The 23780-nt window shown below is 39.7% G+C and overlaps 1 protein-coding gene across 2 annotated transcripts in view; it reads left to right on the top strand.

The window, feature by feature from the left end:
* The window catches only part of IMPG1 (interphotoreceptor matrix proteoglycan 1), a 132103-nt gene that overhangs the window by 61811 nt on the left and 46512 nt on the right, over positions 1-23780 (top strand). The window lies entirely within an intron of this gene.

The raw sequence follows: 23780 nt of genomic DNA on the forward strand, positions 1-23780 counted from the left end.
TTTATGAAGACCTTAAGAAAAAAAATGAAAATTCTGTAGCAGAGTCTTATTTAGTGCAAGAAGGAGTTGATTTAGTGCCTTTAAGAACTCCTATGCTTTCCAGTTTATACAGCTGTATGTTGAAACTGTAGGTAAAAACGTCTTTAAGGAAACATGAACCCCAGGTTATAAGGCTGATGAGGAGGCACTATGATTCTAATGCAAATGACAGTAAAGATTTGTTATGGTTTATATTTTTAAATTTTTTCCATTCTTTAAAACATTTTTTTATTCACCTATAATTAACACACAGTGTTATGTTAGTTTCAGGTGTACAGTATAATGATTCCACAATTCTATACATTTCTCAGTGCTCAATAATATATGCATACTCTTAATCTGAGTTATCTATTTCACCGACCCCCCAGGCACCTACCATCTGGCAACCTACAATTTTTTCTCTGTGCTTAAGAGTGTGGTTTTTTTGTTAGTCTCCTTTTTCCTTTGTTAATTTGTTGTTTCTTATATTCCACATACAAACTAAATCATATGGTATTTGTCTTACTCTTATTTATTTAACTTAGCATTATACCCTCTAGATCCATCTATGTTATTGCAAATGGCAAGATTTCATTCTTTTTTATGACTAAGTAATATTCCATTATATATATATGTATATACATATATATATAATGTGTGTGTGTGTGTGTGTGTGTGTGTGTGTGTGTGTGTATATATCACATCTTCTTTATACATTCATCTATCCAGGGACACTTGGGTTGTTTCCATATCTTGGCTATTATAAATAATGCTGCAATAAACATGGGGGCACATATATCTTTTCAAATTAGTGTTTTCATTTTCTTTGGGTAAATACCCAATAGTGTAATTACTGGATCATATGGTAATTTTATCTTTAATTTTTTGAAGAAACTTTATACTGTTTTCCACATGGCTGAATAAGTTTGCATTCCCACCAAAAGAGCATGAGGGTTCCTTTTTCTCCACCTCCTTGCCAACCCTTGTTAATGCTCGTGTTTTTTATTTTAGCCATCCTGAATGGTAGTCAAGTGATACCTCATGGTGCTTTTAATTTGCATTTCCCTGATGAGTAGTGATATTGAGCAACTTTTCATGTGTCTATTAGCCATATGTATGTTTCTTTGCAAAAATGTCTATTCAAGTCCTCTGCCCATTTTTTAATTGGATTATTTGGGTTTTTTGTGTTGAGTTGTATAAGTCTTATATATGTTAGATATTAACCCCCTATCAGATATATTATTTGCAAATATCTTCTCCATTTGGAAGGCTGCCTTTTTGTTTGGTTGATGGTTTCCTTCATTGTGCAAAAGCTTTTTATTTTGGTATAGTCCCAATAGTTTCATTTTGCTTTTATTTCCCTTGCCAGAGGAAAGTTATCTGGAAAAATGTGTCTATAGCAAATGTCAAATTACTGTGCTATGGCTGATGTTTTTTAAATACGATTGTTAACTGTTTTAGTTAGGACTCTCTTTTCAAAATTCTACAGGTTTTGAGTGATCAACCTCAATCCTATTTTCCTCATAAACTCTATGTCAATTAGTATGCAATTTTGTGAAATACAAGGGTTTTCACAAATACATATATGGCATGGAAGAAGAACCACCCATACAGATTATATTTGGCTTACATGATTACCAGTGAATAAATGTTAACTTCATGATCCAATTATTTATTGCTGCATTATAAACCATCCCCAAAGTTTGTGGCTTAAAACAGCAATAATTTATTTTGCCCATAAATCTGAAATGTGGGCAGGGATCAGTGAGAACAGCTTTTCCATGCTCCATGTTGTGTCAACTAGCGTATCTCAAGCTAATGGGTATTGAACATCTTTGTCCAAGTTTGTTCACTCACATAGCTGGCAAATCAGTAGTCAACCACGGCTGTTGGCTGGTTGGTGGGGGGTGGAGTGGGGCTCATTTCTTTTCTATGTAGGACTCTTCAACAGGGCTGCTTGGACATCCTTAAAGCTTGGCAGCATGGGTTCAAAGAGTTAATATGGCAAGAGGCAGAAGGTAGAAGCCTTCACTCTCTTCACTACTCAGAATCAGTGTCACTGCCTCCCATTGTAATGGCTAGACAGACATAGAGCTTATCTCAATTCAGGGGGAGGGAACATAGACCTTATCTCTTGATGGGAGAAATTTCAAAAACCTTAAGGCCATTTATAATCAACTACAATCCACATCAACCACTATTATGACTTTCAAATTATTTAACAGTTGATTGTATAAGACAAAACAAACGTTTTTGTTTGTGATAGTAAATGCTCACTGGATTCCTTTCTTTCATTATGATATCATAAAACCTTATTAAAGATCAGCATTTCAGGTAGATTAATAAAAATGACACTATATGATGAGTAGTTATTGTACTTTCAAAATTGCTTTACTGTTTTCATTATATTTATATATTCCTTCCACTCACGATTATCCTTTAGAACACTAAAGCAGGAAGGAATCTTAGACATAATCTAGTTCAGCCACTGTGCTTCATGGGTAAGAAAATCAAAACTAGAAATGTGAGGTGCTTTGCTCAAGGTCATGCTGTAGCTGGTTGCAAAGCCAAGACTATCTGTCAGGTTTCCTCCACCTACTAAATTATGTTTAGCTTAAGTAACCCTCATTAAAAAAAAATATTCCCTCAAATTTGCTTTGCCTTCCGACCACAGCTTCTTTTCTGTCTCTGTCACTATGCTGCCAGTTGTTTTTTAGTTTCACCAGTTTCACCTCTAACCGCACACTACAAGGACACAACTTCCACAAAAATCACTGGTGGCTTCCTAATTAATCAATTTAGCAGCCTCATTTCCATCTTTATTTTACATGATATTTCTGGCAAGGGCTTCTGTTGACCACTCCCTTCTTGAAACTCCTTCTTCATTTGGCTTCCACAAAATGATTTCTTGGTTCTTCTCATATTTCCTGATTCCTCCTCCTCAACTTCCTGCACTGGGGCTTATTATTAGACTTTTTTACACGTGGGGGAAGGGCAGAGAGAGATTGGGAGAGAGAGAGAATCCCAAGCAGACTCTGTGCTGTCAGCACAGAGCCAGACACGAGGCTCGATCTCATGAACCCCCGAGATCATGACCTGAGCCAAAATCAAGAGCCAGATGCTTAACCAACTGAGCCACCCAGGCAAAAAAAAAAAAAAAAAAAAAGTCAAAAAACTCTTTTGGAGTAATAAAACAATTTTGGAACTAGATAGAGGTGGTGTTTTGTACAGCATTGTGAATTTATGAATTCATGATTACTGAATTGTTCACTTTAAAATTTTGTTATTTTCTTTCTTTCTTTTTCTTAACATTCTTTTTTTTTAATCTTTATTTTTGAGAGAGAGAGAGACAGAGTGTGAGTGGGGGAGGGGCACAGAGAGAGGGAGACACAGAATCCGAAGTAGGCTCCAGGCTCTGAGCTGTCAGCACAGAGCCTGACACAGAGCTCAGACTCACAAACCATGAGATCATGAACTGAGCTGAAGTCGGATGCCCAACTGACTGTGCTACCCAGGCACCCCTAACATTCATTTTTGAGAGACAGAGAGACAGAGTATGAGTGGGGGAGGGGCAGAGAGAAGGAGACAGAATCAGAAGCAGGATCCAGGCTCTGAGCTGTCAGCACAGAGCCCAAAGCAGGACTTTGAAGTCACAGATGGTGAGATCATGACCTGAGCTGAAGTTGGACCCTGAACTGACTGAACCACCTAGGTGCCCCCAAAATTTTATGTTTTTTTAACCTCAATAATTAAAAAAAAACAAAAAACCAGATGATTCTGTAGGGAGAATTGTATACAAAATAAACAGTATAAAGTTCTTTAAGTTTGCTTTGGGTAGCTCATGAATTTGCCTCTGAGTTTCTTAGCACTTCCTTCACTGGAGATGCATAATGAATTCCAAAGCCCAGTTCATTATAGCAGTTCTATGAGGGGTGAGGTGCTGATTGTCTGCCTTAATTCAAGGAATGATTTTAGAGTATCTAGAGGAACGAATGTGCTGCATAACTTTTAGTCAATGTTCCATAAATAAAAATTATATTTCATAACTCAGCTTTTGATTAGTATTGACCAAGAAGCACTGTATTTGCTGACATGGGCTTAAAGTGCAAATATTCTTGTTGCCAATTAAAGGCAGACCCAATGCTTTCATAATCAGCTCAGCTGGGAAGAGAAATGCCATGTCTTAGTGAAAAATGAAGATTCTAACTAAGAAGTGTCCTGATAAAAAGGCATTTCACTTACATGGAAATGGGGAGGGGGGGGTGAGCACTCTAGACAAGACCAAAGCTTCCCTCCCTCATAAGACAGTTCTGAGTCTCTCCCATGCATAGTAAAATGACAACTAGGACTCCAAAGTTCTGCACCATGGTATTACTGAGATAATTTTAGCCTGGAAAATTTTTAAGGTTAGTGTCACCAAACGCCCACCAAGCCATTAAAATCTCAATAAAACACTCATAGAAATCTCTCAGTTTAAGCAGTTTGGTTTAGTAGTTAATCCCTTGAGATAAGTACTTGCAAAATATGCCTCTAGAACACTAAATGAATTGTTATCTTGTATAAATTTCTGAGATCTCTCATTATTAACATTTTTTAGGGTAGTTGATCCTAAGCCATTTTTTCTTACAGAGCCAATTAATTGTTAAGATCACTCCTATTTCAAAAAAATGAGAGTATAAAGTATCAGAGAAGCCCAGCATCTTATCTTCTTCATAACATGCATTCACCCAAAAATTTTATTAGGACACCTGGGTGGCTCAGTCAGTTAAGTGTCTGACTTTGTCTCAGGTTCTGATCTCACAGTTCGTGGGTTCAAGCCCTGCATCCGGCTCTGTGCTGACAGCTTGGAGCCTGGAGCCTGCTTCAGATTCTGTGTCTCCCTCTCTCTCTCTCTCTGCCCCTCCCCCACTGTGCTCTCTCTTTCTCAAAAACTAAACATTTAAAACAAAGTTTATCAACTTTTTTTAAGTTTACTTATTTTTTGAGAGAGAGAGAGTGTCAGCAGGGGAGGGACAAAGAGAGAGAATCCCAAACAGGCTCTGCAATGTCAGTGTAGAGTGCAGTGCAGGGCTCAAGCCCACAAAACCGTGAGATCATGACCTGAGCTGAAACCAGGAGTCAGATGCTTAACCAACTGAGCCACCCAGACACCCCAGTTTTATCAACAGTTTTGTGGTTTGGTGTGGTTTTATTTGTTTTAGATGTGTGTAGGCAGCAATACATTTTTCTTTTCACTCATTAGAATCATCATGTGGTCTATCTCCTCAGTGTTCTGTCTTCCAAGTTACACTATTTTCATTTGCTGGACATTCCATTTAAGTTGTAAGCCAGATCTCTTAATAAATTGCGATATTTTAAATGGTGAAGAAAAAGACTTCAGGCAGAGCTATTCTGCTACTGGACGTTGTTTTGTCTTTTATTCCACTGTATTAGTCTGGGTTCTCCAGAGAAATAGAATCAATAGGTTTATATCAATATCTATATCTGATTAATATCAGGAATTGGCTCATGTGGTTATGGAAGCTAAGAAGTCCTAAGGTATACACTCCAGCAAGCTGGAGACCCAGGAGAGCCAATAGCATGAGCTCCAGTCTGAGCTGAAGTCCAAAGGCAGGAAAACCAGGGCCTCAGCTCAGTCCAGCAAAGAGAGAATTCTCTCTCACTTAGCCTTTTGTCCGTAGTCAGACCTCCAACTGATTAGAAGAGGCCCATATTAGGGAGGGCAATCTCCTCTACTCCATCTACATATTCAAATGTTAACTGCATCCAGCAATGCCCTCACAAACATACCCAGAATAATGTTTAACCAAATATCTGGGCACCCAGTGGCCCAGTCAAGTTGATACATAAAATTGGCTGTCACATCCCATCTAGGTAATACATGAAAATAACCACGCATTTCTAAATTTTCTTAATCTCACACAGCATTTGACTCCTTTGACAGGAGTCAGTGGGATGAGCTAAACTGAATGAACTCAACAGAGAACATAGCTGCTAATGTTCCACGAGGTTAAGGATTCAGTCTGTCTCTACTTTTTGCAATATCATCAGTGTCCAGCCAGATGCTTGGCACATACTAGGCAAGCGATTAATACATGTTGAGTGACTGAAGGAATAAATGAATGAATTTGTGTATCATAATACCTTCAGGGAAGTCAGAGTTGATAGGAATAATTTGATTATTTCCCTTTTTGCCCTACCTACTAAGAATTTCTGAGAGAGCCAATTCAGTGATCCAGAAACAGTAGTCTGCTGTCTATTCTGTTCACACTACCCACCACTGCCAAAATACGTCCTCCATATTTATGCTTTTGTGACTTTGCACAAATTCTTTTCTCTCATGCCTATAATTCTCTTCCATTCTTTTAGCCTGATGATCTCCTACTCATGCTTTAAGTTCCAGCTAACATGCCACCTCCTCTGTGAAGCTTTCCCAACTGCTCTCTGAAAAGACTCATAATTACCATCTGTTCCCTGACTCCATAACGAAAAAGTATATATAGTGCCATCAAACATTTACCACTCAGTATTGAAATTATATATATGCATGTCTGGTATCCCCCCAAGACTGAATTCCTGAAATGAAACAACATGTTCAAAAAAATATCCTGGGGCATCTGGGGGGCTCAGTTGGTTGCGCTACTGACTCTTGATTTGACTCAGGTCATGATCTCATGGTTCCTGAGTTCAAGCCTTGTATCAGGCTCCACGCTGACAGTGTGGAGCCTGCTTGGGATTCTCTCTCATTCCCTCTCTCTCTGCTCCTCCCCTGCTTGTTCTTTCTCTCTCTCTCTCTCTCTCAAAATAAATGAATAAACTTTTTAAAAAATCCTGCCTCTAACCGCACTTAACACAGTGTCTGGCATATGACTGAGGTTTCATAACTATTTGTTATTGTTGTTGAACTTAATGAACCTATCACTATTTTTAGTCTCAGATTGTAAACTGAGACTAAAGATATGCCCCACTCTGTGTCAGTCCTCATAGCTCAAAACAACCTTACATGTAAGGTGATGTAAAGTGATATTCCTCACAGGTAAATACTTTTATCAAAATAAGAGGGCTGAAGAACTTTAATCAGCTCCACCATGTACGATGTATTAACTATCACAAAGATTAACGTGTAGGTATGAAGTGAAAGAAATATGTAATCAGCCACTCTGCCAGCCAAAAACTTTTCATATCCTAACTCTTAATCATGAAGGCCTGGCAAAAATGTTATTTAAATCTCTCCACTTTAGGATGAAAGGATAATGGTTAAGACTTGGAAAGATTTCTAAGAAAAACTCAGCTGAACTTTAAACCACTGTGGTCAATATTTTTTTCCTTTTCTTTCTTGTACGTCTAAATTGAGGATCAAACAGTAAGCTTCCGTAATAGGAATACACTGCTGATAAAAATTGTTCAGAAGGATCCAAGAGGAACATACCATCTGAAGGAAGGACAGAATCGCTGTTCAGCAAAGGCTTGCAATTACACTTTGTCCGTAGATGTAATCTTCACAATGCTGGAGGAAAGATCAACAGTGAACTGAAGTCCTTCCAGCTCTCAAATCCAGTCATTCTAGATTTAACCTAGATGTCAGGTGACATAGTACTGCCCTACAAAACTTAAGTTTGGGAAATTCAGTGCCCTGCCCCAAATTTCGGCAATTTCCAAGAAAATTTGTGTTCTGACTTTCTGCCTTCTAAGGATTTCGTATTACTCCCCTGCTGCACCACACTGGTCAGCCCTCTACTCTCTCAAAACATCCCTCATGGCCTATTCCTTTTCCAGGCTCTTCCCAACTCCTTCCTCAAATTATGATCCTACTGTTTTATGCAGAATAGTAATCTGTTTAATCTCTTTCTATCATTTGCCTCAACTGAGACCGCATGTTTTAAATTCTGCCAATCCTGCAAAAACAGGAGCAGGCAGAAGCAATTGCCGTTAGAAATTGCCTCTTTCGGGGCTCCTGGGACCTCAGTAGGTTGAGTGTCAGACCTTGGCTCGGGTCGTGATCTCATGATTCGTGAGTTTGGTTCACGAGTTCAAGCCCCGCATCAGGCTCACTGCTGTCAGTGCAGAGCCCACTTCTGATCCTCTCTCTCTGCCCTGCCCCACCTCTTTCTCTCTCTTAAAAATAAGTAAAACATTCTTTTTAAAAAAGAAATTTCATCTTTCCCTTCCTTCCACCCTCACAGTCATCACTTGAACACACTCGCTCACATATTCAGAGGATGCTAGGTTCCAAGCAGTGTTCAGTAACTCTCAGCAACTTCATCTCACCTTCCTGCCACCACTTCTTCTTCTTTCCTCCTTCCCCAGGGGAGCTCTCTTTTTCCTTCATATCACTTAAGTTCACTGTCTGGTTTTACCTCATTTGGCACTGGTACACATTGATTTTTCTTTTCCAAGGGCCCCATATAGATTCCCTACATATCTTTAGATGAGAGACTGGCCCATCACAGATGGATTGCAGGGGTACTGTAGGCCACAGACCCAAGCCGACTCCATGTGCCAGTTTGCCAGAGTGAAAAGACTTCAACAAGTTCACCTGGTTAGTAGTGGCTCTCTGGGATGTCGTGCTTATTTTATTCATTCAACAAGTATTTATGTCATGCTTGTTAGGTACAGGGGATAAAATGGTAGATAACGCATACACTCCATGACTGTCATGGTTTGGGTCCCCCACAAAACAGATCCTGAGATGAGGATTTGATTATAAAGAGGTGTTTTGGAGATGATCCCAGGAAACAAGGATCCCAGTAAAGGAACAGGGAACTAAAACAAGAAAGGGAAGGAAACCAATACAGACAATTAGCCCTGTGACCACTGGAGCTCATCAAATGTGTGTTGGTAAATTTTTAATAACTGATCCTAAAAAGGGGGATCAGGGATATATATGCACACAAAAGTTTATTACAAAATTTGGCTGATACAAAAAATACTGGGTGGCTCAGTTGTTTAAGTGTCCAACTCTTGATTTTGGCTCCGGTCATGATCTCATCATTCATGAGATCGAGCCCCATGTCAAGGTCTGTGTGCTGACATCGAGGAGACTGCTTGGAATTCTCTCTCTCTCCCTCTCTCTCTGCCCCTCCCCCACTCATGCTGCATGCATTCTCTCTCTCTGTCTTTCAAAATAAACTAAAAAAAAAAGGATGCACAACTTATGAATTATATGTATATGTATATTTATTATTATTATCAATTCTACATAGTCAACTGATTTTCCTAAGGAAATAATATTTAAACTGAGATCTGAATAACAGGAAGACAAAAACAAAAATTGGGGAGGCCTGGTGAAGAGTGTTTTGGGCTGAGGGGAGTAGGGGAAGCTGGAAGTAGCATGGTAAATTGAAGGAAAGCCAAGTCAATGTAGCTAGAGCACAAGGAGTTGGAAAGAGTTAGAAAACATGAGGCTCTAGAAACGCAGAGCTTTATAAGCCCTGTTTATAATCATTAAAGGGTTGTAAGAAAAGGAATGATACATCAAATCTGAGTTTAAATAGATCTTACTGCATTATGGAAAATTGGCTGGAGGTGGGGAAATCCAAGCAATCAATTAGAAGAGTCTTAACAACCTGGGCTAGAAATGTTGATAGCTTGGACTTGGGTGATAGAAGGGGAAATGAACAAAAGTGAATTGACTGAGTGGTATTTAAGAGGTAAAATCATTATGAAGAATTCTGAAGCCATGAATAGGTTGAGCAAGAAAGCCTGACCTGATTAATGAGCAGTGTCTGTTACAGGTTTCTCATTGGGAAGTGGTTATGTATGTGTCCGGAGTGACTGTACTAGGCTAGTGAACTCTCAGGTGTCCAAATATTTCCTTCCTGTCACCACTTTATGGTCATGCAAGTAGCGAGCACATGCTTGCAGAAGCCAGCCTTTGCTGGTTTTCAGATCCTTGACGTGGTCACTTTTATCACTCCCATCCATTTTTGTTGGCTTACATTTACATAAAGAGGAAGATTGATAAGTAGCCATTATTGGCAATGCTTTTGATTACTCTGTCCAGTATTTTACAGAGAAAATGAGAGACCAATAAATATAGGAAACTGTGCTGCATAAATAAGTAAATATAATGATTCATAGGGACTCAGGAATTTTCTTTTTGACCTGCTTTAGGAAACTATTTCCAAGATTACTTTATTTTTTTTTAATGTTTATTTACTTTTGAGAGAGAGAGAGCATGAGGGATGGGTAGAGAGAGAGGGAGACACAGAATCTGAAGCAAGCTCCAGGCCCTGAGCTGTCAGCACAGAGCCCGACCTGGGGCTGGAACCCACGAACCACAAGATCATGACCTGAGCCAAAGTCAGACACTCAACCGACTGAGCCACCCAGGTGCCCTCCAGATTACTTTAAATCTATAGAGCTAGTAGCATCTATGTGGACTTGATCCCCCTTTAAAGGTTCCATTTTACGGGCACCTGGGTGGCTCAGTCGGTTGGGCGTCCGACTTCAGCCCAGGTCATGATCTCACGGTTTGTGGGTTCTGTGCTGACAGCTCAGAGCCTGGAGATGGTTTGAATTCTGTGTCTCACTCTCTCTCTGTCCCTTCCCTACTCACACTCTGTCTCTCTCTCTCTCTCTCTCTCTCTCAAAAATAAACATTGAAAAAAAATGTCTAAAGTTTCCATTTTAACAACCCCATGGTTTTTGTTTGTTTACTTTCAGTTTTTGGTATCTGTCATATTTTTCACTTTTGGTATAGCATCTGCCTTGCCCCTTCTCATTTCTTGGAGTGGCCACTCGCACACTGCAGTTGTATTTGTATTTCACTCAGTATAGCTGAAATGGCAGCACCGCACCGGTGCCAGAAAACCAGCAGCTCTTGGCTCAGCAAAAAGTGTGCCCCACACCATCGAGCACTGCGGCCCCTTCACAGATGATCTGGACGCTGTCTTGCTTCTGTTTCCTTTCACACTTGGTGGCCCTGAAACAATGAGAACAAACTTGGTGAGCTCTGGTCCCTGGATCATCCCTCAGTGGAAAAGAGCTCTCTCTAATGACTAGGAGAATGTCTCTGCATGAATAAGCCCTGAAATGAATTTGAAAACTAACCCACTGTAGCAACTTTAACAGAAATCTTAACTTAAAAACATATCACTCCATCATTACATGTGGACAATAGAGAAAGTTTTCAGAAAGGAAAGTAAGGCAAAAAGAAGAAAGATTAAGGTGACAATGCATGGGGAAAATATTTTAGGAAATACATCACCATCAATAACACAATGCTATCATTAGGATAAGGACACACAGCCACATATGTCTGCAATGTTTCCAAGACCTAGATTTAGGGGTAAATTAAAATTTCTTGTTGGACAACTCTTAATTACAACAGGGCCAGGACTTCAGCAGGGTTGTTCAAGCAGAGAGAATAGTTCTGAAAAAGATTAAGTTCACACTAGATGACAGTGCACTTTCCATTATTTTCATATTTTCTTTTTGTTTTTAATGTTTTATTTATTTTTTGAGGGAGAGAGAGAGAGAGAGCGCGCACACAGAGTGGGAGGGGCAGAGAGAGAGGGGCACAGAGGATCCGAAGCAGGCTCTGCACTGACAGCCTGACAGCAGTGAGCCCTATGTGGGGTTCAAACTCATGAACTGCGAGATCATGACCCCAGCCAGAGTCAGTAGCTCAACCCACTGAATCATCCAGGTGCCCCTCCATTATTTTCTTTATTCAAGACTTTCATATATGAAATAGGAACAGTGTAAGATTTTATGTATAACATATAAAGACTACTTAAAATGTTTTTCTGGACGAAGCTTTTGACTATAACTGTCTTAGGTCACAGGAGAAGAAAATCAGTGAGAAGCAGAGGCATTAAAGAAGGCACACACAGAGCTGTACATGGCTCCCAAAGGGAGCATAAGACTTTGCCAAAGAAAAGGGAGATGACCCTCCAAGTAGATTAAGTTTCATGGGAAAAAATGCAAAGGTTGTAGTATGATATAGAGAAATGTATACGTAAAGGATACAGATAAGCAGGGCCTTAAAAGTCAGAAAAAAGTTTCTTCTGAGTTTTGAGGAAATAAAGGAGAATGATGAAAATGGGGCTTAGGAAAGTTAGTCTGGCCACAGCTTGGTGGATGAAAAGTAGTGAGGGATTTTGTCCCATATCTGATGTAAAGCTTCAGGGCCATGGTAGAGGGGAAGAAAGAAGAGATACAAAAGATTTTATTTTAAAAACTGAAATAAAGTTTAAAAATAAAATAAAGTTTTAACATAACATAACATAACATAACATAACATAACATAACATAACATAACATAACATAGCATAACATAAACCAGGGACTACTTTAGATACTGATGGGTAGAGGAGAAGGATGGATTAAAGGGTCTGGATCATCACAGGGTTGAACACCTCCGTGGTCATCCATGTTATACATGAGATACCAAATTTCTCCCCACCTTAGAATTAAAAGCCTAATAGAACATAAGGATAATATATTCTCTGTATGTGTCTCTCTGTGTCTCTTTCTTCCCTCTCCTTCCCTTCCTCTCTTTCTCTCTTTGAAAAATCAATACAAGTCAGAGAAAAGGAGTTTTCTAGTATGTATTAGGAAGCCTCCACTTAAGTGAGTAGAATTTTACACAGAGCTAAATTGAACCTTACATACAGGTAAGTTAAATGTTCACTACGGTATTAGTCAGGGTTCTCCAGAGAAATAGAACCAATATGGTGTGTGTGTGTGTGTGTGTGTGTGTGTGTGTGTGTGCGTGCAGAGAGGGAGAGAGAGAGAGAGAGACATAGAAAGAGACAGACAGAGATTGAGATTTATTTTAAGGAATCGACTTATGCAGTTATGGAGGCTGACAAATCTAAGTCTGCCAGATAGATAGGCAGGCTAGAGACCCAGGGAAGAAGTAAGCTTGCAGAATTTCCATTTCCTCTGGGAAGGACAGATTTTTTTGTCTTTTGGTTATTTTTTTAAATGTTTTTAATGTTTATTTATTTTTGAGAGAGAGAAATAGAGACAGAGCATGAGCGGGGAAGGGGCAAAGAGAGAATCTGAAGCAGGTTCCAGGCTCTGAGGTGTCAGCACAGAGCCCAACGCGGGGCTCTAACTCACGGACCTCAAGATCATGACCTGAGCCGAAGTCAGATGCTTAACTGACTGAGCCACCCAGGCGCCCCAGTCTTTTGGTTATTTTTAATTAAGGCCTTGAACTGGTTGGGTGAAGCCTGCACACAATAGAGAGGGAAGTCTGCTTTACCCAGAGTCTACTGGTTGAAATGTTAATTTCATCTAAAAAATACCTTCATGGAAACATCTAGAATAATGTTTGACCAAATATCTGTTTACTATGCTCAGCCAGCTTGATGCATAAAATTAACCATCACAGTATGTTTTGAATGAGCTCTGCATAGTAGGTTAAAAAACAGAGGGTGCTTCATACATTAGACCTGCCAAAAAAAAAATTGCAAAGCCAGAACTAGAACAGGTAGAATCAGGTCATAATTTGGACAATTCACCTGGTACTAGGGGAAAACAGGTTGCCTGATGGAATGCCCTTAATAATAATGGAAAAGATGTATGTCATTAGTGATAATAGGTACTCAGTTTTTGTAGAATTGAAAGGAGCCTATGGTAGAAGAAAAAGGGGCAAGAAATACACACCTCGCAATGGAATGAGACTAAAGGGAAAGCTGTCCAGAAGAAAGCCGTGACAGAAGAGGTACAGGGTGACAAGGCTAGATGGGCAGAGTGGCATCTAACCAATTCCACAGTCACCCATTTCCACCATGTATCCCTTCCCAACTTACTGGGCTATGATGCATTCATAGCTACGAGGATCTCTGTCTCATACACCTTTATCTGGACTCATGTAAGGTGATAGAACTTGGGGGGGGAGGGGGCGAGTGATGCTGCCCCTCTTTTTTCTGCCTTTACAGAGAATATGAGACACCAGTCATGGAAATAATTTGAGGCCAGAGAGTAACCAGGAGCAGACAAAGCCACTTTTGAGACTATGGGGAAGGAATGTCACCTTGGATTCAATTGTGGAGAATCACAGTTTTACCAAATAATCAGCACTTTAATAAAAGAAGCAACTCTTGCACTGAAGGAAAATGACATCTCTAGCAATCTTCAAGTAGAAATAGGAATGACATTTGTAAGGGGATTGGAGGACATGGATAGAAACTCCCATGAATAGTCTCTTGTAGGTTTTCAGTTTTAAGAAGATGAAAATGCAGAGGCACCTGGGTGGCTCAGTCAGTTGAGCTTCCCACTCTTGGTTTTGGCTCGGGTCATGATCTCACAGTTCATGAGTTCGAGCCCCACATCGGGCCCTATGCCATCAGCAAGGAGCCTGCTTGGGATTCTGTCTCTCTCCCTCTTTCTCTGCACCTCCCTCACTTGTTCTCTCTCTCTCAAAATAAATAAACAAACTTAAAAATTAAAAATATATATATATGAAACTGAATTTCTAAAGGTGTCAGTAGATTACAAATTAGGTGCCGTGGTCAGTTTATACAAGGGGAGTCTACACAGGCAACTGAGCAAACTTTTGCACTTGTCATGCAGTTCTATTCAAAGTGGCAGGTCCCATCCTCCTTTGCATCTGATGTTAAAAATGCAAATGTCAGGAAAATGGGCCCCTGATCTTTAAATAGATCCTATTCCTCTCAGGAGAGAAAAAAAAAAAGAACATCTTTTGACCACTGAGTAAACCAAAATATAAGAGGATTTTCAGTTTCTCCTACCTCTATTTTTGTTGCTTGGCAATGATCAAGGTAGAAAAATAACAACTCTCCATTGCTAGTTGGCAAGTTCTTTGTATTGTCAGGTTAGTAGAATCCTTGCCAGAGCATGCATATGAGATTTCTGCTATTTGGAATGTTGAAACAAGTGCTAATCCACAAGATTTTAATAAAATGCTTACTACGTATCATCCAAAGTCAGCATGTACAAAACTTACCAAACTTTATTTATAGAAATGGAACAAATTAAAAAGCATTTGCAGAAAGAGAAATAAATACATATATTTGTATTTATCTATCTGTTTGTTTGTTTTGAACGAGCATATGTTTAGAGTGTAGTAAAATTTATCTCTCTAGAATCTCCATCCAGACCTTCATTGTGTATGATGACACATTTCCTATTGATTAGAGTCTCTACATGAGAGTTTGCCATAATTTTCATCTGGTCTTCTAGTGGTACATTTGTGATTTTTTTTTAATGATCTTTTGGGAAATTTCTTCAACTTTGAAAGCCAGAGTGACTCAAGGGTACTAAGCAAATGATGTGTACCACTTTTTGTTTAAGCATATTTTGAATGTTACGCTTAGAAAGAAATGGTTACAGTACCTATAATGTTTTACAGTATTCAAGGCGCAGAGCAAGAGGTATTACAGCTGCAAGGACTGGGCAGTGGAGAGGAAGAGGAAGCCTAGGAGAAGGAAAATGAAATAGAAAGTATATAACTGAGGGGCGCCTGGGTGGCTCAGTCAGTTTAGCGTCTCTTGGCTTCGACTCAGGTCATGATCTCACGGTTCCTGTGTTCAAGTCCCACATGGGGCTCTGTGCTGACAGCACAGAGCCTGCTTGGGATTCTCTTTCTCTCTTTCTCTCTGCACCTCCCCTGTTCACTTGCTCTCTCTCAAACTAAATAAATGAACATTAAAAAAGAAAGAAAGAATACAACTGAAATAGCTAAAAGGGCCTTTTAATTGTTGGGAATACTTGTTTTAACCATGGGACCTGGAGGGCAGCAAAAGAGATGCTGAATAAGAAGAATGACCTTGGAAGTAAAACAGCAGTGGGAGGTGCTGGGAAGGAAGGGTGAAACACCAGTACTGGCAATGCACGGCCCTCCTGGAGGGGAGGACGGCTTGCTGCTGGAGGATTTCCCTGGGAGAATGCAATCAAGAGAGTAATGCTTGATCGAGGATCAGCAGTGGGACAGAGCATCTCCTAGTTCAGGGAAAAGACAAAAGCAGAACTGACTCAAGGAAGCAGATTCATCTTGTAAATTGGACATAGACACAGTGACCCCTGCACTGTGCACCTGTAATTTGCTAACTTTCTTATGAACTTTACTCATGATTCCAGCTTTGCCCTAAGCGGGTGAGTATTTGGAATGACTGCCCATGGAAGTGAGAGTAAAAAAATTAAGGCAAGATTTTAATGTTAGACTGAAGTACAGAAAGGTGACCCTACCCATCTTCCTGGGGGATATCAGAGGGGGGAAGACGGGTGGGAGACCCTTGCTGAAGGCCCAGCTGTATTTCATTCAGGCAAACCTTTTCACCCAACACCTCTCCCAATGAGCGTTTTTCTTCCTTGGCAAAGGGAAGTTAAGCATAACCATAGAAAAACAGGAGTATTGCAATATCTAGGCCCTAACTGCCTTAATATTCATTATGGAAAATGGAATCTCTACCTGGCATGACTCATGGATGAGTGCCCTGAATTCCTAGCTAAAAAAAGAAAAAGAAAAAATGATTTTGAAAAGACTTTGCTGAGACTTAATTATACATGAAAAGCCTCATTTCTGGAGCAATGTAATTCATTGCTTCATCATATACAAAAGATATGAAACTCTTGTTTTCAGGAGAGTCATCTGAGGTTTTGGAGGTTTGTAGGCTTGTTTTGTTTGTTTTGTTTTCGTTTTCCAGTTTGCAGCCTTCACACACAGACAAATGAATTTCTCAATTCATTTCTCCTCAGGAAGTCTCACTTTCTCTCTTCACTGCTGGAACTGTTTGCTTCCTCTTATGAACCACAGGCTTGGGGCACCTGGGTGACTCAGTGGGTTGGGCATCCGACTTCGGCTCAGGTCATGATCTCAAATTTCATGAGTTGGAGCCCCGTGTTGGGCTCTGTGCTGACAGCTGAGAGCTTGAAGCCTGCTTTGGATTCTATGTCTCCCTCTCTGTCTGCCCCTCCCCTGATCTCTCTCTCTCTCTCTCTCTCTCTCTCTCTCTCTCTTTCAGAAATAAACAAACATTAAAAGAATTAAAAACAAAAAAACAAAGCACAGGCTGGCCAAGAGATTTTGTGTGACATGATATACAGTTTGTAGCAACATGCCTGTAAGGGTATCTTTCAGCCCTCATTATTTTGCTTGGTAATAACAAGTTGTATTACCAGTGTCATTCTCTTGTACTCTGAGGCCACTTTTCCAATTTCGAATTTTCTTGGCAAACCCGTGACCTACAATAAAATATCCTTATGTAGACTCCCATCTCTATCTGTATCTTCAGTGGCCTCACCACCAATTCAAAGCCCATTTTACAAGGATTTGATGGACCTAGTTTTTTCCTCAGACTTTATTGTAGTAATTATTGAGACCTCCAGCCTATACTGGAATATCAGGACTCTTCAGAATCCCCTTTCATAAATTCCTGCAAGACTCACCTGATTTTTTCTCTTTCTTCTTCCTCTCAACGTAATCTCAACTCCCCCTCTGTACATGTGTAATGTGTAGAACCCAAGCAGAGCTGGTCTAGGGTACAGTGAGTAAGACACTAGCCTCATGCACAAAATTTCAAAGGGAACAAAAAAACTTGGTAGTCATATTTAAATGTAAAATTTCCAAAACCAAATAAATGCAAAAAGTCATGATGAACAAAATATCAAAAATGTTTTAAAATTTTCTTAAGTGCTTATCTTTTGAGAGAGAGAGAGAGAGAGCAAATAGAGGAGGGGGAGACAGAGAGGGAGACACAGAATCTGAAGAAGTCTCCAGGCTCTGAGCTGTCAGCACAGAGCCCTACATGGGGCTCGAACCCACGATCTGTGGGATCATGACCTGAGCTGAAGTCATACGCTTAACTGACTGAGCCACCCAGGCACACTAAAATATCAAAATTTTAAATGAAGATAAGCTGTTGTTTATTTTACAACCTTGCATCATTGTATTAAATGAACAGTCATTTCTGGTCCACCACTGTTCCTGCCCATGTTGCCCTTGTTACCCCTTCAGGCAAACTTTTAAGGGTTGACATAGCTGTAAATGGATGGGAACAACATGGGGCTTTACATATGCTTTTGGGTTGTGGAGCTTTTATTAACTTTGTCTAGGTGGTTAAAATCTGGGAGGATATTGTGATCAATGTGTGCAGGGCTGCCCATTTTTCCTTTTGTCTCAGGATCACACAGAACTAAGCCTTGCTAAAACCATGTTCTTTCTACAAGCAGAATTGCTCTCCAAGCTTTGTCTAGCATCCTGGGGCCAGAAAACAGAGTGGTAGGGTTGAAAGAGCCCAGATAATGACATAAACAATATAAACAGGGGCATTTATAAGGATGATAAAAGAATCTGTTGTAAATCAATCAAGCATTATTAAATGTATTAATTTTTCCATGCATTTATTGAAATATAAATACTTTTCAGTAGGGTTCTAGAATCAGCTTTCTATTTTCTCTTCCCTAATGACTCCACCAGTCTATTTAAGATTATAATCTCTGATCTGGTCCCACCTGGAAAATGCTGGCTCCCTGTGCCCATTCCTGGATTGGCCAGGTGATTCTGTTGCCCAATGCCTCCTCACTCATCGCAGTCCTGTGTCCTGGGCCTCTCTGCTGTCTGCTCACTGCATCCTCTCTGCCAAGGCCAGCATTTTAAAGTCCCTTTTTGGTGGGGAGCATCCCTTCCTTACTTGACTCATAGCAGTCAGAATCCAACCAGAAAGAAACAGAAACTACTTCAGGCATGAGGTTGCCATTTTTATAGGTCAAAAGAGTCAAACATCAGTAGTTTATAACGGTTCAAACTATTTACAAGAAAGGGACTTTAATGCAGGGAATGTGTTACTCATATAGAGGAAGACCAAGAGGCCAAACAAAACAGATTACCCAAAGATTAGGAAGGGCAGGCACCATTCCTGCCCCTAGCCTAAAGAGATAAAAGCAGGAAGTGGTATTACCAGAATCTATTTTATCTGGGGAAAGCTGGAAGCCTGGAGTACCTAATCCAGTGGGAGCTGGAGACACAGAGAAGAGAGAATTGTTGCCAGGACAGTGACTTGAAGCCCACGGAGAGGAAAAGAAATAGCCCCCACTTTTTTCAACCCCCGCCTGCCAGTGCTCACGTTGACCAAACCTACCCAGAAACCAGATGATACAGAGGTCTTTGAGCTAGGGTCAGTGACCTAGCTCTGCTTTCCTGAAACTGAGAGAAGAGGGGGCAAGGAATGACCGAGGGAAACCCAGCTCAGGATTAGCTCAGAGCCCAATTCATAAGGGGTGCCATCACCAGGTAGCAATATGGCATTTGTAGCCACATCATGAAACATTGCTCATCAGCATCAACCAAGAGCTCTTGCTACTCAGTCACTACATTTCCAATATTGCAGGAACCACAAACGCACAGGTCATTGTACTTCAAAATTATTTCCTTATTATTTGAACTTAATTAAAAGCAGGAAGCTCTCTTCCTATGTATTAAGTACTTTTAAAGTTGCTACAGAATTGCTTATTTTCCCATGGAAATGACTTCATGTATACCCAAATCTGTCATTTTCAACAAAGTAATAAGCAGCATAATCACCTGGGCTAGTTCTCATTTAGTGCTAGCATCTAGATGCAGTGGTCCATTTCAGCTGTCCTTGAATTGAAGCGATCTCACTCTATCTTTCTATACTAACTCTTAACCATTATCTTGTCTTCCTCTGCCCTGGAGACACTGTCTAGATAAATGAATGGAAAAATGAATGGAGGTGGATGGATGATAGAAGATGGATGGATGTTAATGATAATGATGATGTCCCTGGATTTTAAATAAGGAGATGTTCCCAGCTGTGTGTGTGTGTGTGTGTGTGTGTGTGTGTGTGTGTGTGTGTGTCTGTGACAGTGGGAATCAAAGAGTGCTACGGTTGGTTACTGCAGGGTTATAGATGCAAAATGTGAACCTCATTAATGTAATGTTTTATCTTCTAACCATAGTTAAGATGTTAAAAATAGAAGGAGACAATTGGCTTAGAAAGACAGTAATGATTCGGGCATTCTTCACTACAAGTAGGGAGAGTTTGACTACATTTTCTTTATTCAGATAATAAATAATAAACTGTTGTCTGAATTATTCAGATTTTCTTTTAATGTTCACATTCCCACATTCAGGCTTTGCAGGATGCTATAAATCCTGCCCCCCTTCCCACCATCTGCACTGTCCTATGAACTTGAATTTTTTTTATGAATTAATGTTAATGTGTGATTAGTCTACAAGTTCTTCAAGCAAAGTTCATTGCTCTTAATAAATCTTGCAAATTCTTCAAACTCTGCTGTAAAATTAAGTGTATGAAATATCATATTTTAGGTATAATTATCAATACCAAGAACATGAAATTAGCAAAATGCACTAAAAGCAGTTCAAGAGTGTTTGTAGATCACTTAGGGATGAATATATGCTGAGAAGTTTAAGTCTTAAATAATTCCAACTGGAACGATTAAAGTATCAAAAAAAGTTTATGCTTCTAAACTGTCTTTTAAAATCAGAAATTTAGAACCAGTCTCTTTCATTCCTCCCTTCTTTGCACGTAATGATTCCCTCTAGCCGATAGAATTTGATGTACTCTAAGAATATCCTCAAAATATGTCTTTACAGAAGCAACTTACAAAATGCATTGAGGCAGTAAGTGATTGCTTTAAGTGGCTGAAATACAAATATCTTCTGCAACAATAACCTGGCCAAAAACACTAAAAATGATCATAACTAGTTCTCTTCCTATGGGAGATTTATATTCCATTAAGAAATAAGCAAAGAAAGGTGTTAACCAGCTTGAATTGACAACATCCTGGAAATTCAAACATGCTTTTTAACATGTATTTTCTTTTTAACAAGTTCTATAGATACACAGCAGAAAATGTCATTTCTTTCCAAAATGGCATTCATTGATATAAAAAGCATTTTAAATGTCAAATGGAAGAACATTTCTAAAGGAACTTCAGTGTGATCACATTATGAATTTCTTATTCTGTAGAGTACAAAGCTACTGCCTAAAATTGAATTTCTCTGCCTATAATTAAATTAATTCTAAAGAAGAGTTCCCTTTTTGCAGACTTCACAGATTTGGGTATTAAACATAAATGTTCACATAGCTCTTCTTGACCTAAGTCAAATATAATAAAGAGGCACCTGTGGATTGAGGAACTGGAAAGATTGAAGGCAGAAGAACGATGTTGTTTGACATCCTCCTCAGGGGCAGATCTGGGCTGGGCTTTATCAGAGTACTTCAGTCACTGGAAACTTTCCCATAATGAACTGTAGAACCTTTCCTTTACCAGTGTTCTCACACTTTTCCACAAATCAGAATCCCTTGGAGGGCTTGTTAAAACAAATTGCTGGGCCCTTCCCCGAGAGTTTCTAATTCTGTAGGTCAGGCGGGGCGCAAATTTTCATTTCTAACAAACTCTCAGGGGATTCATGCCATTGGGGGGTTGTGGGCACACTTAGAGAACTACTGCTCCACAGTGAGAGCTCGAACTAGAACTTACACTTGAGCTTCACCACTTTCAAAGCTCTTTCATGCCTTTTTATTTAATTCAGTTCTAAACCATCCCATAAGATGCACAGGATAGCTGATTCTCTCCATTTTATGGATTGTAAATGAAAAACACTGAGGCTTCTCTACCTCTATTCTTGGTCTCAATGAATACAACAACCTCCAATGAAGGTGCCCAAACTGGAAACCTAGAAGTCACCCAAGACTCCCTTCTCTCTCTCCACCCATCCAGCCCTTGCCCAAGCCATGCTGATTTTACTCCCTATCTTAGGGGTACCCTGCTGTCTTCCACTTCTGGGACTTTGGATATATTGTTTTCTCTCCCTGACATACTCATACTCATGTTTAAATTTTTCTGGAAAAAAAAGTCTCATAAGATTTGATACATAATATTAAATCAGGATAAGTTAGTCTTTTATACATATCTATTTTATCCTCTTTTTAGTATTCATGAACCCAATTTCTCCTTCAAATTTATTCATTTTCTGGTAGATCTTTTTAAAAATTTGCCATTCCATAAGCATGTGATTGTGTCTGAAACTCTCTTGCTTGAAACCCATGAGGCATGGTTGCTGAGACCTACTCTTCATGTAGAAACCCAAGTAGCTAATCCTCCAATACAGTGTGGAATCAAACTCCCATTTTTCATTCTCACTTCAATAGGTTTTTTCTTATCATAAGTACTTTGACTCTTCACTCTTTGAATTTTTCCATTTGGCTCATTAATTTCAGCACTCGCCTCATCAGGGCCTGGGGTTTAACAGGGTAAGCTGCTCTTCTGAGAAAAAGTTTATTGCTAGTAAATATAATTACTCTTTTATTACGATATTTTATGAGAATATAAACAAGGGTTTTGCTACGTTGTCAGACTCACAATTGTTAAAATGCACCTGACATGATTTCCCTTAACTTGAAATTTCTACAGTCGTTGTTTTCATGACAAAAAGGTCTCTGTGGACTCCTTGCTAGAAGTTACACAAATCTCAGCTTCCAGACTCTCCCTAACCAGAATGGAAAGGAAGTGATGGCATTGTCAGTAGACCGCCTCTCCCAGCCCGTAAAGATAGTTATGCCACCTGGAAAATGGTGGTTTAAGGGGTTTAATGATTCGTTATTGAAAAGTGAAAAGCTGATGTCTTGTTTTATATCATGTGTTAGTAAATTCATGTGCTGCTGATTGGCAGGGTCGTTGTTCTGTCTGTAAATAGCTTATAATTCACAAAGATTCAGCAGCACCACTTCATTGGATGTCCCCACCCCCCACCCTTTCTCCATCCAACTCCTCACAACATATATTACATCTAGCACCTTGCCAAACTACCCATTATTCTTTGAGACCATGACTATATTGCCCGAATAACAACTTTATTAAGTACTCATGCACTGATAGTTATACTAAAAATGTATTCATCTATGCCTCGGTTTCTTTATCTGCTCAGACGGAGTGATAGCACCTTAAAACTTGGATGTGATCTTTGGGTACAATAACATACATACATACATAGAAGGTGTTCAATAAACTGGAGCTATTACTGTATTTTTAGCTACTATAAGCAGTAAGGCAGGGAATGTATATATCTTGTTAGTTGCTATTGCCCCAGTGTCTTCCAAGTACCTGGAAGATGGTAGATATTCAGTGATCTTTTTTTTTTTAATATTTATTTATTTTTGAGATAGAGAGAGTGCACGCACACACACTTGGGTGCGTGTGTAAAGGAGGGGCGGAGAGAGGGAGGCAGAGGATCCCAAGCAGGCTCTGCACTGTGATTGCAGAGCCCGATGCGGGGACTCAAGCTCACCAACAATGAAATCATGACCTGGCCCAAAATCAAGAGTTGGCCTCTTAACCAACTGAGCACCCAGGTGCCCCAGATATTTAGTGATTTTTTTTTTAATGAATGCAAGTATGCATACTTGAATGAATAAAGCCCTGGCAAAGAGGACAACATCAATAACTTTGGGGGTTTTGTGGAAATCAAACGGGTATGTTAGGAAAATTGAACTTTAGTGCTGTGTCATAAGTTTGAGTAGGACTTTTAAATTTTCTCAGCCTCAGATTCTTTGTCTGTAACTAGAGTAACAACCCCATTTCTCAAAGGGGTGTTAACAGACATAAATGACATAAAGAATGAGCCCTGGGAAAAGAAAGCAATAACAAAATATGCCAGAAATGAAAGAGTGTATTGGGACTTACTAAAAGGAAAGATGGAGAAAGAACAAAAGTTCATAATCTTTGATACAAAGGCTCCCTGCCTCAGCAGACCAGCTTCGCTGTATGTGAATGGTGGAGTCAGGAAAGAGGGGGCCACATAC

The sequence above is a fragment of the Acinonyx jubatus genome, chromosome B2, assembly GCF_027475565.1.
Source record: "Acinonyx jubatus isolate Ajub_Pintada_27869175 chromosome B2, VMU_Ajub_asm_v1.0, whole genome shotgun sequence".
Taxonomy (NCBI): Eukaryota; Metazoa; Chordata; class Mammalia; order Carnivora; family Felidae; genus Acinonyx; species Acinonyx jubatus.